This window comes from Panthera leo, chromosome B1, assembly GCF_018350215.1.
Source record: "Panthera leo isolate Ple1 chromosome B1, P.leo_Ple1_pat1.1, whole genome shotgun sequence".
In the NCBI taxonomy this organism is placed as follows: Eukaryota; Metazoa; Chordata; class Mammalia; order Carnivora; family Felidae; genus Panthera; species Panthera leo.
Window position 1 is genome coordinate 140,917,179 of NC_056682.1, and position 14,744 is coordinate 140,931,922.

The 14,744-nt window shown below is 37.6% G+C and overlaps 1 pseudogene; it reads left to right on the plus strand.

The window, feature by feature from the left end:
• The window catches only part of LOC122218475, a 31,968-nt pseudogene extending 18,042 nt beyond the window's left edge, over positions 1–13,926 (plus strand).
• Positions 13,927–14,744: the final 818 nt, after the last annotated feature.

The window sequence follows — 14,744 nt, forward strand, 5'->3', positions numbered from 1 at the left end:
GCTAATATTTCCCTAATGAAATAATGGAAAGTATACAAATTTATTTACAAAGACATTTACTGCAGCTGTATTTATAATAGAACATTGGCAACAATTTTTATATCAATCATAAAAGATTAAATGCAGTAGAATAAAGAAAAACTGTGCATAATTTTGAGGTGGAAAATAAGTGACAAAATAGTGCAAACTATTTTTTTAAGTGTATACATAATCTATGCATAGAAAAGTCCAAAAGACGTACACTACAAAAGTAATGGTGATGATACTTCAAAGGTAGATTTATGGATAATTTGATTTTGGTTTTGGATTTTTTTTTTCATATTTTCCATAATGGGCATGCATTCATTTTGTGATTAAAATAACAACAAATATTTATTTAAAAGATCATATTAGGGGCGCCTGGGTGGCTCAGTCGGTTAAGCGGCCGACTTCAGCTCAGGTCATGATCTCACGGTCTGTGAGTTCGAGCCCCGCGTCGGGCTCTGTGCTGACAGCTCGGAGCCTGGAGCCTGTTTCAGATTCTGTGTCTCCCTCTCTCTGACCCTCCCCCGTTCATGCTCTGTCTCTCTCTGTCTCAAAAATAAATAAACGTTTAAAAAAAAAAAATAAAAGATCATATTAAGGGGAGCCTGAGTGGCTCAGTTAAGCATCTTTCTGTTGAGTTTCGCTCAGGCCATGATCTCACGGTTCATGAATTCAAGCCCCGTGCTGGGCTCTGTGCTGACGGTGAGGAGCCTGCTTGAATTTCTCTTTCTCCCCCTCTCTCTGCCTTTACCCCATTCATGATCTGTCCCTAAAATAAAATAAAATAAGATAAAATAAAATAAAATAAAACAAAATAAAGAAAATATTAAGAATTTTTAAACATCCTCTATTTATCAACTGTTACCTCAATTGACAAGAAAAGTGAAGAGGCTTTTATTGATTTTCATGGAATTTACTTTGTTGGCTGAATTCATATAATTAAATGAGTATTTGTAATTATGTAGGCATAGCCATGGATTTTAATTTCTCTGTGTCTCCCAAATATTGGTATATACTTTCCAGATGGAGTCTTTTCTATATTTCTTTCCTAAATGCACACATCTTTTTCATCTAAAATAGAAAATATGTTTTCAGAACTAAAATGTTAGCCACAGCCTTTCCTAATAAGAATTCATAATTTAGTATTTACATTATTTAACTTTTTGTGCTGCTCAGTTACATTTACTGAAAGCATGATTTTCGAAGAAAAGTATGAAGACGGAAGACCCAAGAACAGCCTTTCAACATTTAAATATGTATTTTCTTGAGTGTTATGATTATAAAAGATGGTGCAACTCTTGCTTAAATCCAGGACAGGACCAGTTTCCCTTCACCATGTGAATCAAGTCACTTTCAGTAAAGAGTTTTGTCCTGTAGGCTCCTTTGCTCTCTGGCCTTATAGCTAATGCTGTAGAACAGAGGAGGCCAAGAAATGCAACTGTTAGAGGCCAAAAACACCTGCATGATAACCAGAATCAACTTATGTCTTGAAGTCCACTGAACAGTTCTGGTATTTATATGGCTTTTGGCCAGTGGTTGCTGAGATACTTCGTACTCTATTTCCCTCTTCTGCACCACTTTGCTCTCCCTTCAACAACTACTAATCAGATCGTTTACAACCTAAGCAAATACTTTCTATCAATCTAGCTATAGAATTGATTTCATTCTAATGAAAGACTCACAGAAGCTGTGTGAACTCAAAATGTAAACAGGGTAATTTTCTAGCAACTGTGAAAGAAAATAGAATATTTAGACAACAGGTGGTAAAACAGATTGCATTACGGAAAGTGTTAGCATTCATTAGGAGAGAGTTAATATTAGCTTTGGCCAAAAAGGTAACCAGGAACGTTGTACATAAATGCAAAGTTGTCCATGCTCGCAGTCCTGCTAGAAGTCCAAGGAAACCTTCTAATGTTTATTTATTTTTGAGAGAGAGAGAGAGAGAGAGAGAGAGAGAAAGAGAGCCCAAGTAGGGCGGGGGTGGGGGGAAGACAGAGAGAGAGGGAGACACAGAATCTGAAACAGGCTCCAGGCTCTGAGCTGTCACTTACAGAACCTGATGTGGAGTTTGACCCCACGAACCATGAGATCATGACCTGAGCCAAAGTCAGATGCTTAACTGACTGAGCCACCCAGGTGCCCCCCAAGGAAACCTTTTAGACTCTATAACAGAACTTGCCAAAAACTCTGGGAATCTCAAATTTGGGGCTGTGCGTCTTGTTCTAACTGAAGCCCTTTTTTACATTTGCATTGAGAAAAACAAAGCAGTAACTACATCAAATGTTGGTCTGTGCGGGAAAAGGTTTGAAATAAATGTTAATAGACTAAATTTTTTTAAAAACTTCCATGTTTTTTAATACCACATTTCAAAGCTTATCACAAATGTTACAAATGACCTTATAGATTTCATATATGTCAAGACATTTTTATTTTCATTTACATTATATGCAGTGAGAATCTCACAGGGGAAACAAAATATTATTGTAAATATGAAAGGTGAGAGAACAAGTATTTACCATTTAATTTCAATATATACAGTTGCCAGTTCAGCATTTTGCCACTTTGTATACTTTGAACAAATTGTCACTAATTATATATTTAGTTCCAATGCATGGAAACAAGCAGAAAGAAATTTCCTTGAAAAAGATCCATATCATAATTGTTTCATGCTAACATACTGTCAACACATTTGAGCTTTCCAGTTAATTGTGGTTAACTCGAGAAATAAGATCTTTTGAGTATCAAATTTATCACTTCAAATCCTTAGATTAATTGCTGAGTATAACTTCTCATACCTCATTCAGTAGCTTCTTCAATGACAATTATTTGGGGCAACTGGGTGGCTTGTGACCAAGCCAGTTAAGTGTCTGACTTTGGCTCAGGTCATGATCTCACAGTTCATGAGTTCGAACCCCAAATCAGGCTCTGTGCTGACAGCTCAGAGCCTGGAGCCTGCTTCGGATTCCGTGTCTCCCTTTCTCTCTGCCCCTCCCCAGCTTGCTTTCTCTCTCTCTCTCTCTCTCTCTCTCTCTCAAAAATAAATAAACATTAAAAAACATAAGGATTATTTGATGGTGATGATGCTGGAGATGGTGCCCTCCCAGGATGGAATGTCATGTATGCTGTTTGTAGGTATTACCTGATACTGATTTTTACTTAACAATATTCAGCCCCTTATTAATATGACCTTCACTTTTTGATTAAGCGCAAGCATTTTAAGACCTGTGAAAAGCGGATGATTTTGTAAATCTCAGGTTCCTTCTTTCCAAGAGTCTCTAAACTCTTGTTTCTATCTTACTTTTCATGTCTGACATGTTATCAAACTCTGATCTACTGGAAAACATACTGAAAAAAAAAAATACGGGCTTTGCAGTTAGATACCTTAAGTTTCAATTCTTGCTTTTGCTATTTTTTTGTCTGAGCTATGATCTGAATGTTTGTCTCCCTGAAAAATTCATGTTGAGATCCTACCCCCAAATGATGGTATTAGGACATGGGGTCTTGGGGAGGTGATTAGGTCATGTGGGAAGAGTCCTTACTAATGGGATCAGTGCCCCTATGAAAAAGGCGCCAGAGAGATCCCTAGCTCCATTCACCATGTGACTTTACAGGTGAAAGATGGCCACCTGGGAAGCAGGCTCTCACCAGACCCTGGACCTGTCAGCTTCTTAATCTTGGACTTCAGAACTTTGAGAAATAAATGTTTGTTGTTTCTAAGCTAGCCAGTTTATGGCATTGTGTCATAGCACTCTGAACAAACTAAGACAGTCTGAGTTTAGGAAGTTTTCACAATCTTTAGAGATTTTGAGTGGCTACATGTGGAAAAGTGGTTAGTTAGGGCAATAAGAAGACTTGCTTTTGGTGATTGCTGTCCCAGGTCTTAAGCTGGGTCTGATCATAAGCATTCTTGAGATGGCATTTGTCCTTCTTAGTAAGTAAACGCTTCAAGTTTAGAAAGGTTTAAAATACTCCAAATTAAAAAAAAAAAGCAATAAAATCAATCCAATCCAGTCCAATGAAATAAAATAATCCAAATCAGGGCACCTGGCTGGTTTAGTCAGTAGGGGATGCAACTCTTGATCTCAGGGTTATAAGTTTGAGTCCCATGTTGAGTGTAGAGTTTACTTAAAAAGAAAATCTTTAAAAATAATAATAGTAATCTAAATAATACTGTAAAAATTCTCATATTTAAGAAGCAATCTGTACACATTTAGCATTCTTTTTTTTTTATAACCAGCTCCTAAATATACATGCCTGTCTGTTAACAATTTCACATCATTAATACTTCTCAGTGAAGAATTTCCTAATTAACTGAATTAGTTACTCTACTATACAGAGTCTTTTCTTTTCCTATGTAAATTAAAATATATTTTAACTGAGATTTATTGATCTGCTCATATATATATATGTATGCAACAGATACTTACTGAGCTCCTAAGGGGATCAGATATTCTAGCTGCCTTGCTAGGAATATTTGAGCAAATAAACTAGATGAGGTTGCTGCTCTTGTCCAGTTTACATGCCAGTGGAATTAGACAACAAACAGTTAAGAACATTTCAGATAGTGATACTTGTTACTCTAAAGGAAATAAAACATTGATTGGACAGGGAGAAACAAGAGGAAGTTTAATTGACACAGGGGGGTGGGGAACAGCCTAATCTTGTTGCAGAGTCCTCTTGTCATGAAGACAGAGAGTGGTTCTGCAAGCCAATTTCTTAATTCTTAAAAAAAAAATGTCTTTTGAGAGAGAGAGAGATAGTACAGGAGCAGGGGAGGGACAGAGAGAGAATCCCAAGCAGGCCCCAAGCTGTCAGCACCAACCTCTATACAGGGCTTGATCCCAGGATGGTGAGATCACGACCTGAGCTGAAATCAAGAGTTGGATGCTCAACCGACTGAGCCACCCGGGCGTCCCTGAATTCATTTTTAGTATTTCAATTTAAAGAAGACTGTAAGATATTTTATGTTTGAATGTTGACATATGCAAATAATTCAAAATATATGTTTCCTTGATTGTATACTAAATTCGGCTACATGAAATACTTTAATTTAGGTCTATATTCCTTAACTAGAAGGCTCATTTGACCTTTCTCTTTCTTAAGTTTTAATGCATTTGATGAGTTTGTAATTTTTACAGCTGTTCTTTAGTTTTTGTGGGGTTTTTTTTGATAGCTTTGAAAACCATTTTACCATTGACTTGTGTTGGCAAAAATTCAGGAAAGACAATAAATCATCAACAAAGTGTCAATTTATCTCTTTTATATTACCTTTTTTAAAAAGCCTCTAATTTCAATATCTGAAAAACTACTCACTGGAAGAGAGAAAGTTTAAGACTTTTTTTTCTAATGATGGCAAAACATTTACACACTAGATGGCAAATTAACTTTTTTTCCCTCATCCAATTTGTACAATTCTACCATTTGGGATTCCATTCTAGAGCTAGCTCAAATGTGTATATTACTTTAGTAATAATAATAATAATGATAATAATAACAACAATAAAAATAGTAACTTGCTATACTGGGTAAGTTAAGATTAATCTTGATTCCCTTCCAACCCTTGAGAACAGGAAGAAGTTCTCACACGAGTTCTCCCTCTCTCTCCTGGAAGGTCTATGAGCTGAATAGTAGCACTAGTTTGTACATTTCATCTCAGTGATATTTGAATGTAGAGCTCTAGAACAAATATTGGAAAGAAGGAAGGAAGGCCAAGATTCAAGAAGGTTGAAGAAATTATGAGGAGTTAATTATCTAATTTAAGTGAGTTTAAGGCATTTAATCTTTTTAAGTTATATCCAGATGAATGTTAAGATGCTCTTGGCTACAATAACAGAAATCCTCACAGAAATGACTTAAATGATAACAACATTTATTTTCTCATATAACAAAGAGCCCAGAAGCAGGACACGATCAAAATTTGGCTAATTTAATGGCTCAGTGATGTCATGAAGGATTCGGGTTCTTTGCATCCCTCTGCTTTGCTGTCCTCAGGAATGGTTTTAACCCTTTATTTTTCTCTTTGCTCAAAGATGGCTGTCAGTAGGCATCAGTCTCTAAACTTTAATCATGATCAGGAGGTGGGGATGGGAATCTGGTTTCTTAAAATCACATAGCTGTATGGGAAATATGCTATTTATGGAATAAATAGAAATAGGTGTTTGGTAGACAACATTATGATTATTTTGAACTACTAAAAGAGTTTGCAAATGAGATCAAGGTCAAATGTGATCAAGGTCCTTACCTTACCATCTCTGGTGGTTTTTAAATCCTGGCCTACACCTGCTAATTCTGATTCACTTCATCTGGGATGGGGCCTGGGCTTAGATGGGTTTTAAAAGCTCCCCAGGTGATTCAGAGGCACCTGTGTGGCTCAGTCGGTTAAGCATCCGACTCTTGATTTCTGATCAGGTCATGATCTCACAGTTCATGAGATCGAGCCCTGAGTGGGGCTCCACGCTGACAGTGCAAAGCCTGCTTGGAATTCTCTCTCCCTGTCTCTCTGCCACTCCCCGCTTACACGCTCTCTCTCTTAAAATAAATAAATAAATAAATAAATAAATATTAAAAAAATAAAATCTTCCCAGGTGATTCTAATATACAACTGGGTTGTGAACCATTACTGTAAAGAGACTATTTTAAGCAGGATGATGACAGAGTCAGATTTGGAAGAATTGCCTAAGGAGAAATTGTCTAGAATGGGAGGGAAACTTGAGGAGTGGTATGAGAGTTGGAAGTCAAGAGTGTCTGGAACCCAAGAAAGAGGGAATGGCCATCAGTGTCAAATTCATTACAGAGGTCAGGACTGGACCTAAAAAGAGACTATTGGATTTTTCTTATTCGCATCATTTACAAGAGTAACTTTAAATAACTCGGAGAAGAGAAATTGAAATTCACTTGGGTAGAGTGGTTAATAGAAGGGCAAAAAGGGAGGGCATTTGGTTGTGAAGGGATGATCACTATAGAAAATATGGGGACTTTTATAATTTAGCATGGAATTTACTTGAGGTATTTATATGTTGAGAGCAATGAATCTATTTCACCATTAGCATGGATGAAAGTGATTTCTATGTTTTCTATCGCAATAAGCCCGATATGAGTGGATCCCCTGACATGAAGACCAATGTGACATATACTGTGAGAAAACACCACCACTCTTTCCACTGTGGTAAGAGTATGCCATCCTTATAACAAGTAGGTTTTCTATTCAGCACTGGTCAGATCACATCCAGAGAACTGTATTTCACTTTGGGCATCATTCTTCAACACCTTTTAGGAGGTTTATCAACAAATTGGGGGCCATTCCAAGGAAAGTAAGTAATCAAAATATTAGAGGAAATCAAAACCATGTCATACGACATATAGTTAAAAAAAACTGGGAATATTTTGCCTGGGGGAATAAAAAGATTTGAGAGGACATAATATTTTATATTTTTGAAGGCCATGAGATGGAAAATGAAGGAGGTTCCCATTAATGCTTGGAAGACAATATTTTGGCTATAACCAAAGCAAAATTATACTGGGGGGGGGGGGGCTAGAAAAATAGAGATAGCTTTTTTCCAGTCAGAATAGGTATGACTTAATGGAATAGAGAGGCAGTGGCCTTCTTGAGAGCAGGAAAATTGGGTGCTTTAAATAAGGGAGAAAATACATATGGAACAAGAGAATGAATCCAATGGCCAAGCAAGTAGAAATGGGTTAAGGCAAAGCACTTATATGCTTGGATGGCAATATGGTTCCTCTAAGCAATTAAAGTATAAAGAATGATATAAATCAGAAGAGACAGGAATCCTAATACTAGGTAAAACCTGTGAGGATTTGGTTTTATGATCTTACATCTCTATATCTAGAGGTATATATCTTTATATATCTCTATATATAATACATGCTCATTATTACAAAAAATTCAAACAATATACAAGCATACAAAATAAAAAGAGAATATTTTTTTCATACCCGCAGGCTTCCAATGAATGCTATTTATTACTCACCCATGTTCAGAACCAAGGAGGTAGAGAGTTGGTCAGATAGACACCAAAATGTCAGCTTTGTTACTGTTACAGCTATTACAGAATGTGGCCTGTGTGGGAGACAGCAGTGAGCCTTGCTAATACCAATTCCCTGGATAGCACTCAAATGCCCCAGTCATCAGGAATACTATACAACCTAAGAATGTCCACCTCCATAAAACTTACAGCATGGAATGGAGGAGCGGAGGAGTGGGTTCTGTTGAGGTCTGATTCCCAGCAGGGGGAAAGACATGCTGTGACTAATTTACACCTGTTCACTTCTTTTGCAAACCTAACCCTCTACCGTCTACAGGAGTGATATTTCTCTAATGCCTGCTCCTTACCTGGAAATAAGAGTTGGAGAGAATAAGCTTGTTCCATCATATTACCCAGACACCTCCAAGGAGAGGAATAGGAATAAGGGCCAAGGTCACAAGTGTGAGGGAAACTCTTCCTCCAGTGAAACAAAAAATGTGGGAATGACTTGTTTCCACCATCCTCACCACAGGAAACCACTACTAACAGTGTGAAATTGTTTGGAATTTATCCTTCTAGACTGCTTTTTTTTTTTTTTGCAGATGGATACAACCTTTACAGTTTTTTGTACAAAAAATCAGAACATTATGTAAACTATTTTATTATCTCTTAATTTTGCTTAACAATATATTGTAGACATTTTTCAAATAGATGTATATAGATGCAATGTATTATTTAAAAAAAAATTTTTTAATGTTTATTTATTTTTGAGAGAGACAGAGACAGAACATGGGTGGGGAGGGGCAGAGAGAGGGGAGACACAAAATCCAAAGCAGGCTCCAGGCTCTGAGCTGTCAGCACAGAGACTGATGCAGGGCTCAAGCTCACAAACCGTGAGATCATGACCTGAGCCGAACTCAGTCGCTTAACCGAGTGAGCCAACCAGGTTCCCCTCAATGTATTATTTTTTAATGTCTATTTATTTATTATGAGAGAAAGCGTGTACATGGACAGGGAAGGAAGGGGCAGAGAGAGAGACATAGAGAGGGAGAATCCCAAGAGGGAGAATACCAATCCCACTGGTAGTGCAGAGCCTGATTCAGGGCTCGATCTCACCAACCATAGGATCATGACCTGAGCTGAAATCAAGAACTGGACACTTACCCGATTTAGCCACCCAGGCGCCCCTCCAACATATTATTTTTAATAGTACTTAGAATTTTGGTGAATTAACAGTTCTTCTATTGATTGACATTTAAATTCTTCCTATTTTTTTATTACTATTAAAAATAATGACTTGTAAAAGATCTTTGTGTATTCAAGGACATGGACTCTCATTAGTGCTGTTTCAGGTGTAATGAGCCGCTTGGGGCTGAATATATTTAAGCACAGACAGATGGTGACTTGGCAGGTATCATTTAAGAAACGGCGGAGGCTGCAAATGAGCAGTTAGAGCGGAAGACAGTTGTGAGCTGCCCCATGGAACTCTGGCGAGTGAAGGAATTGTGTAATATCAGTTGTAAAAGTTATTCCAGCCTTAGCAAGTTAGTTCTGCCTCACACGCATCTGCTCAAGTTGCTGGAAAGTGTACTTTTGTTCCTGAACAGACCTTCTCCCCACAAGATCTGTATTATCTTTGCTCACTAACTCAGCAAGAGATTTCCTGACCAAAGTTTCCAAGAAACCCAGGGAAGAAATTATATCAGTGCGTGACCTTTGAACCCAATATCTCAGCTGTTTACCATTTTCTAGTGAATTTTCACAGTGCCTCTGCAAACCAGGTCATCAAGATAAGGGAAGAGGCAGCCAAGATTTTAATGGCAATAGCCAACATTACCTTTTGTTTTCAAGTGGGGGGAAAGTGTGACTATTTATAATCACTTCCGAGTGAATGTTTCCTCTACTTTTTTTTTTTCGTGAGCCCAAATGTGGAGCCTTTAAGAATATTAACTTGTCAGCATTGTCCAGAAATTTTTTTATAGGTAGGTAGTATGAAATTAAAGGCTGCTGCTGACTCTGAAGTTATATGACTGACATTTGCTGTTTTTGAAAAGAAACTCTAGAATAGTTTCTTTAAAACTTTATTTGGAAATAATTTCATTACAGAAAAGTTCCATGAATAGTACAAGGAACACCCATATGCTCTTTACCCAGAACCTCTCCCTCTCCTCTCTTTTCCCTTTCTCCCTCTGTCTCCCTATTTCTCTCTCAGATATATGGATATATATGTGTGTGTGTGTGTGTGTGTGTGTGTGTGTGTGTGTGTGTATACACACACACACACACACATATATCCACGTATACATACATGCATTTACATATTTCTTCTGAACTTTCAAGAATCAGTTATATATGCCTAAAGATAAAAATATTCTGTTACACAGCCACAATACAGACTTCAGTTTTAACACTGTGTCCTTACTTAATTTAATAAGAAACCAATATAAATCAATGTTTCCAGTTCTCACCTTTGACTCAAGTTCTAGAACAATATTTTCAGGTCTTAGTAGATATTTCTAGTTTGTTTTTCTACAAGCACTCCAACTATTTTTACACATGCCCCATGCTCCAAACTTTGTAAATCCCTGTCTTTGTTTGAATTTCCTTTGAAAAAAGAGCCTGAGATAAGGGCTTAAGCACCAGTAGTTTTGAAGGAGATGATTCCATGGGGCCAGAGTTAAAGCATAGGAGAGAATGAGACAGGGAAGAAGGGAAAGCTGACCATGTAACGGTGCATTATCAAGGTCACCCTTGAGGATAGGTCCTACGTCACCTCCTGAGAAGCATACAGAATGGCTCTCAGAATTGTCCACATAAACGATAGCATGCAGGAGTATTTAACTGGGTTGTGATACCCCATTGGTTAAGAGTTACCTTTGGGAGGCTCTATTTTCCTCATCTGAAGGCTGAATTTCAGTTTATGAAATACCCTTTTGGATTTGATGTTAGTAATACTAAGTTGACACAAGAATTTTTGAATTTTCTGAACAGATAGATGCTTTTGCTACAAAGTCAAATCAGTCCTTCTAAAAAAAGGAAAAACCAGTTTTGTCAATGTGGATGCCAATATCAAAGGGAAATTATTTTTTTTTGGGTACTTGCATCAATGATAAGAAAACTTTTAAGTATTCTTGGAACAATTTGGATAGGTGAATATACTTTTCCAACTGTAAATTTACAAAATCTAATTCACAAAATATTTCTGATAAAAATTTAAGATCTAAATTGAAATATGCTGTGAATGTAAAACACACACTCGATTTTGACGACCTTATATAAAAAAAGAATTTATAACATCTTGTTAATAATTTTACTATTGATAATATGCTAAAATTATACTTTGACATATTGAATTAAATGAAATATACTATTAACTTTATTTCATCTGTTTCTTTTAACTATTTTTAATTTAGCTACTAGAACATTTAAAATCACACATCTGACTACATTGTATTTCAATTGGACAGTGCTACCCTAGAAAATTCCCTGTGAAACTTAGGTATCAATAAAGTAATTGAGTAAGGTAGCAGGATATAAAATTAACGTGCAATATTCAAATCTCTGAAATCTCAAATCTCTTAACGCCCCTTTTCAGAGGCATCAAAAAAAGGTAAAATATCTAGGAAGTTTACAAGAAATGTTGAATACATATACAAAGAAAGTTATAAAACATTCCTGAAAGACACACAAAGAAACTGAAATGAATTGAAATACGTCCCTTATTCTAGTCTCAAAATCATTAAGATAATCAGTTCTGTACCTAATTTGGAATTTTAACATGATCCCTATAAAAACACCAACACTTTTTTTTTTATTCTGGAGCTAGACAAGTTGATAGGAAATAAAGTTCATATGGAAAAATAAACATCCGAGAATATCTAGGAAAACACGGCAAAGTAAAAGCTACTCTGGGAGAGAATAGCCATGCCAGCTATTAAAATACTCTGCAAGACCTCTATAATTAGAACCATATGATGCCAGCACACACATAATCAAACAGACCAATGAAATAGAATTAAAAGCCCAGAAATAGACCCAAATGTGTATGGAAATCTCATATACGATAATGATGGGATCTCAAATCCCTGGGGCAAAGATGGACTTTTTAATAAATGCTATTGAGACAACCGGGCAGCCGTTTGGGAAAAGATGAAATTAGATTCATTCCTCACACCTCACATAAAAATAAACTCCAAATGATTCAGAGATAAAATGTAAAAAATTAAACTATACAAGCACTGGAAGAAATACAGAATACTGGTGAATACAACTTTAATGTCAGTGTAGAAAAAACTTCTAAGGATGACTCAAAATTCAGATGTAAAAATAAGTCTCACATTAAAAAACCTTCTTGCATGAGTGCACAGGCAGAAACATACCATAAGCAAAGTCAAGAGTCAAATGACAAAATTATAAGAAAAGTTTTTGCAGCGTATATCAGAGATAAAGGGCTAACACTTCTAATATAGAAAGAATTTCTAAATATTGGAAAAAAAATTAAAAATCCTATTGCAAATAGGGAAGAGACATGAAAAACAACTCACACACACACACACACACACACACAAAAGATACAAAAATCAATATGTGATCCTGGAGCACATTCTGTAAAAGAGGAGGGAAAAAATTATGTAAAGGACATTATTGGGGCAATTGACAAAACTGGAATGTTGGATAAATGTATTTGTTTTATATTTCCCGAATTTGATTACTATAGTGTGTTTATGTAAAAAAATATCTTTGTTCTTAAGAAATACACTCTTAAGTATTAAGGGGTAAAGGAGTGTGATACAAATGGCTCAGGAACGTGTGTGTGTATGTGTGTGTGTATCTAATTCTCATTAAAGCTCGGGACACCTACTGGTTTAGAGCAGGGGTTGGGAAACTGTCTCTGTAAAGGCCTGGCAGTGAGTATTTTCTTTGTGGACCGGATGGTCTTGGTGGCAACTACTTAACTGTTGTTGGAGCACAAAAGCAGCCGTAAAAAAATACATAAATGAATGCCTGTGCTCTAATAAACTTTATTGTAAAAAGTGGTGGCTGATAACTTGAACATTTTGCAATGTAATGTACATAAATGTTGAATCAACTACACCTAAAAACTAAAATAACATTGCATGTCAACTATACTTCAATTCAAAAGAAAAGAAAAACAGGTGGCAGGATTCCCCCCGCCCCACTGCCGCCCATCAAGGTTATGTTAATTTTGGTAAGAATAGATACTGGGGAAACAGAGGTTTGGCTACAAAGTACTTTGTGCAGGACCCGGTATTTAATTTCTAAGTAGTAGATAGTGGGTTTTTTTTTTTCAGTCATAAATAGACTTTTTTTTTTTTAATTTTGTTTTTTTAACGTTTATTTATTTTTGAGACAGAGAGAGACACACGGCATGAACGGGGGAGGGGCAGAGAGAGAGGGAGACACAGAATCGGAAGCAAGCTCCAGGCTCTGAGCCATCAGCCCAGAGCCCGACGCGGGGCTCGAACTCGCGGACCGCGAGATCGTGACCTGAGCTGAAGTCGGACGCTTAACCGACTGAGCCACCCAGGCGCCCATAAATAGACTTTTAAAACACTTTTACTTTAAAACTAAACTTACAGAGGGAAGCAAAACAACTCCTCTAACAATACATCAGGCCCACGGAGGAGCCGGGCAAAGCGCTGGGGTACAAGCCGCAGTCAACTGAGTGTTCTCAACGCTGAACTCCATGAACCTGCTTGGCAGGAGGTTCAGCACGTGCAGCCTCCTGCTCAGGCGGAAGTGGTGCATCTGGGTCGCTGTCTACTGCTCCTTCATCAGTGTGGCCAACTTCTGGAGCTTTGAGGACCCTAAGCGGATGACAAGTATCCACGTGCTGTCCATCTCTGCCGTGGTGATGTTGTATCTGCAGAACCCTCAATGCATGAATACCCCCTGGTGATGTCAGCCTAGGACCACTCTATCCATTCCTAGGCCTAGCCCCTTGCGGTGCAGCCTCCTGCCCTCAGCTGCGGTTCTGGGCTTCCCTGAGTGACAGAGTCACAGTGTCCTCACCTAGGTGGAGGGAGCCTGATGCTTTCTTTTCCCGGGATTCTGTTTCTGCTGGGCAGAAGGAAATACCCTAGGCCTATCCCTCCCCTCTGCCTTCTTCACCCTGCCTGCTCCAGGCAGATATGCTATCCTTGTCTCTAGGTGTAGCCACTCATCTTTCAAAAAATATTTTTTAATTTTTTTTTATTATTTTAAAGAGAGAGAGAGAGAGAGAGAGAGAGAGAGAGAAAGAGAGAGGGAGGAAGGGGTAGAGAGAGAGGGAGACAGAGGACCGGAAGCAGGCCCTGTGCTGACAGCAGGGAGTGCAACACAGGGCTTGAACTCACAAACCTTGAGATCATGACTTGAGCTGAAGTCCGATGCTCAACCCACTGAGCCACGCAGGCGCCCCTTCACTCATTTATTTATTCAAACTAGTTAATGATGAAGTTTTGCATTCTGGCAAAAACACACACACACAAAACCAAAAAACTAAACTTACAGAAAACGTGAAAGAATAGTATAGATAATACCCATATACACTTTACCCAGATTCTGTAACTTTAAAATATTTTGCCTCATTTGCTTTATTCTCCATTCCCCCCTCCCTCCCTCTCTCTCTCTCTCTCTCAGAATAAAAAGTATATTTATAGTCTTTAAAGAGGCAGTTGGATGTGTCCATATGAGCACACACTAGCCAATGGAAAGTGAGCTAAAGTGAGATGTACA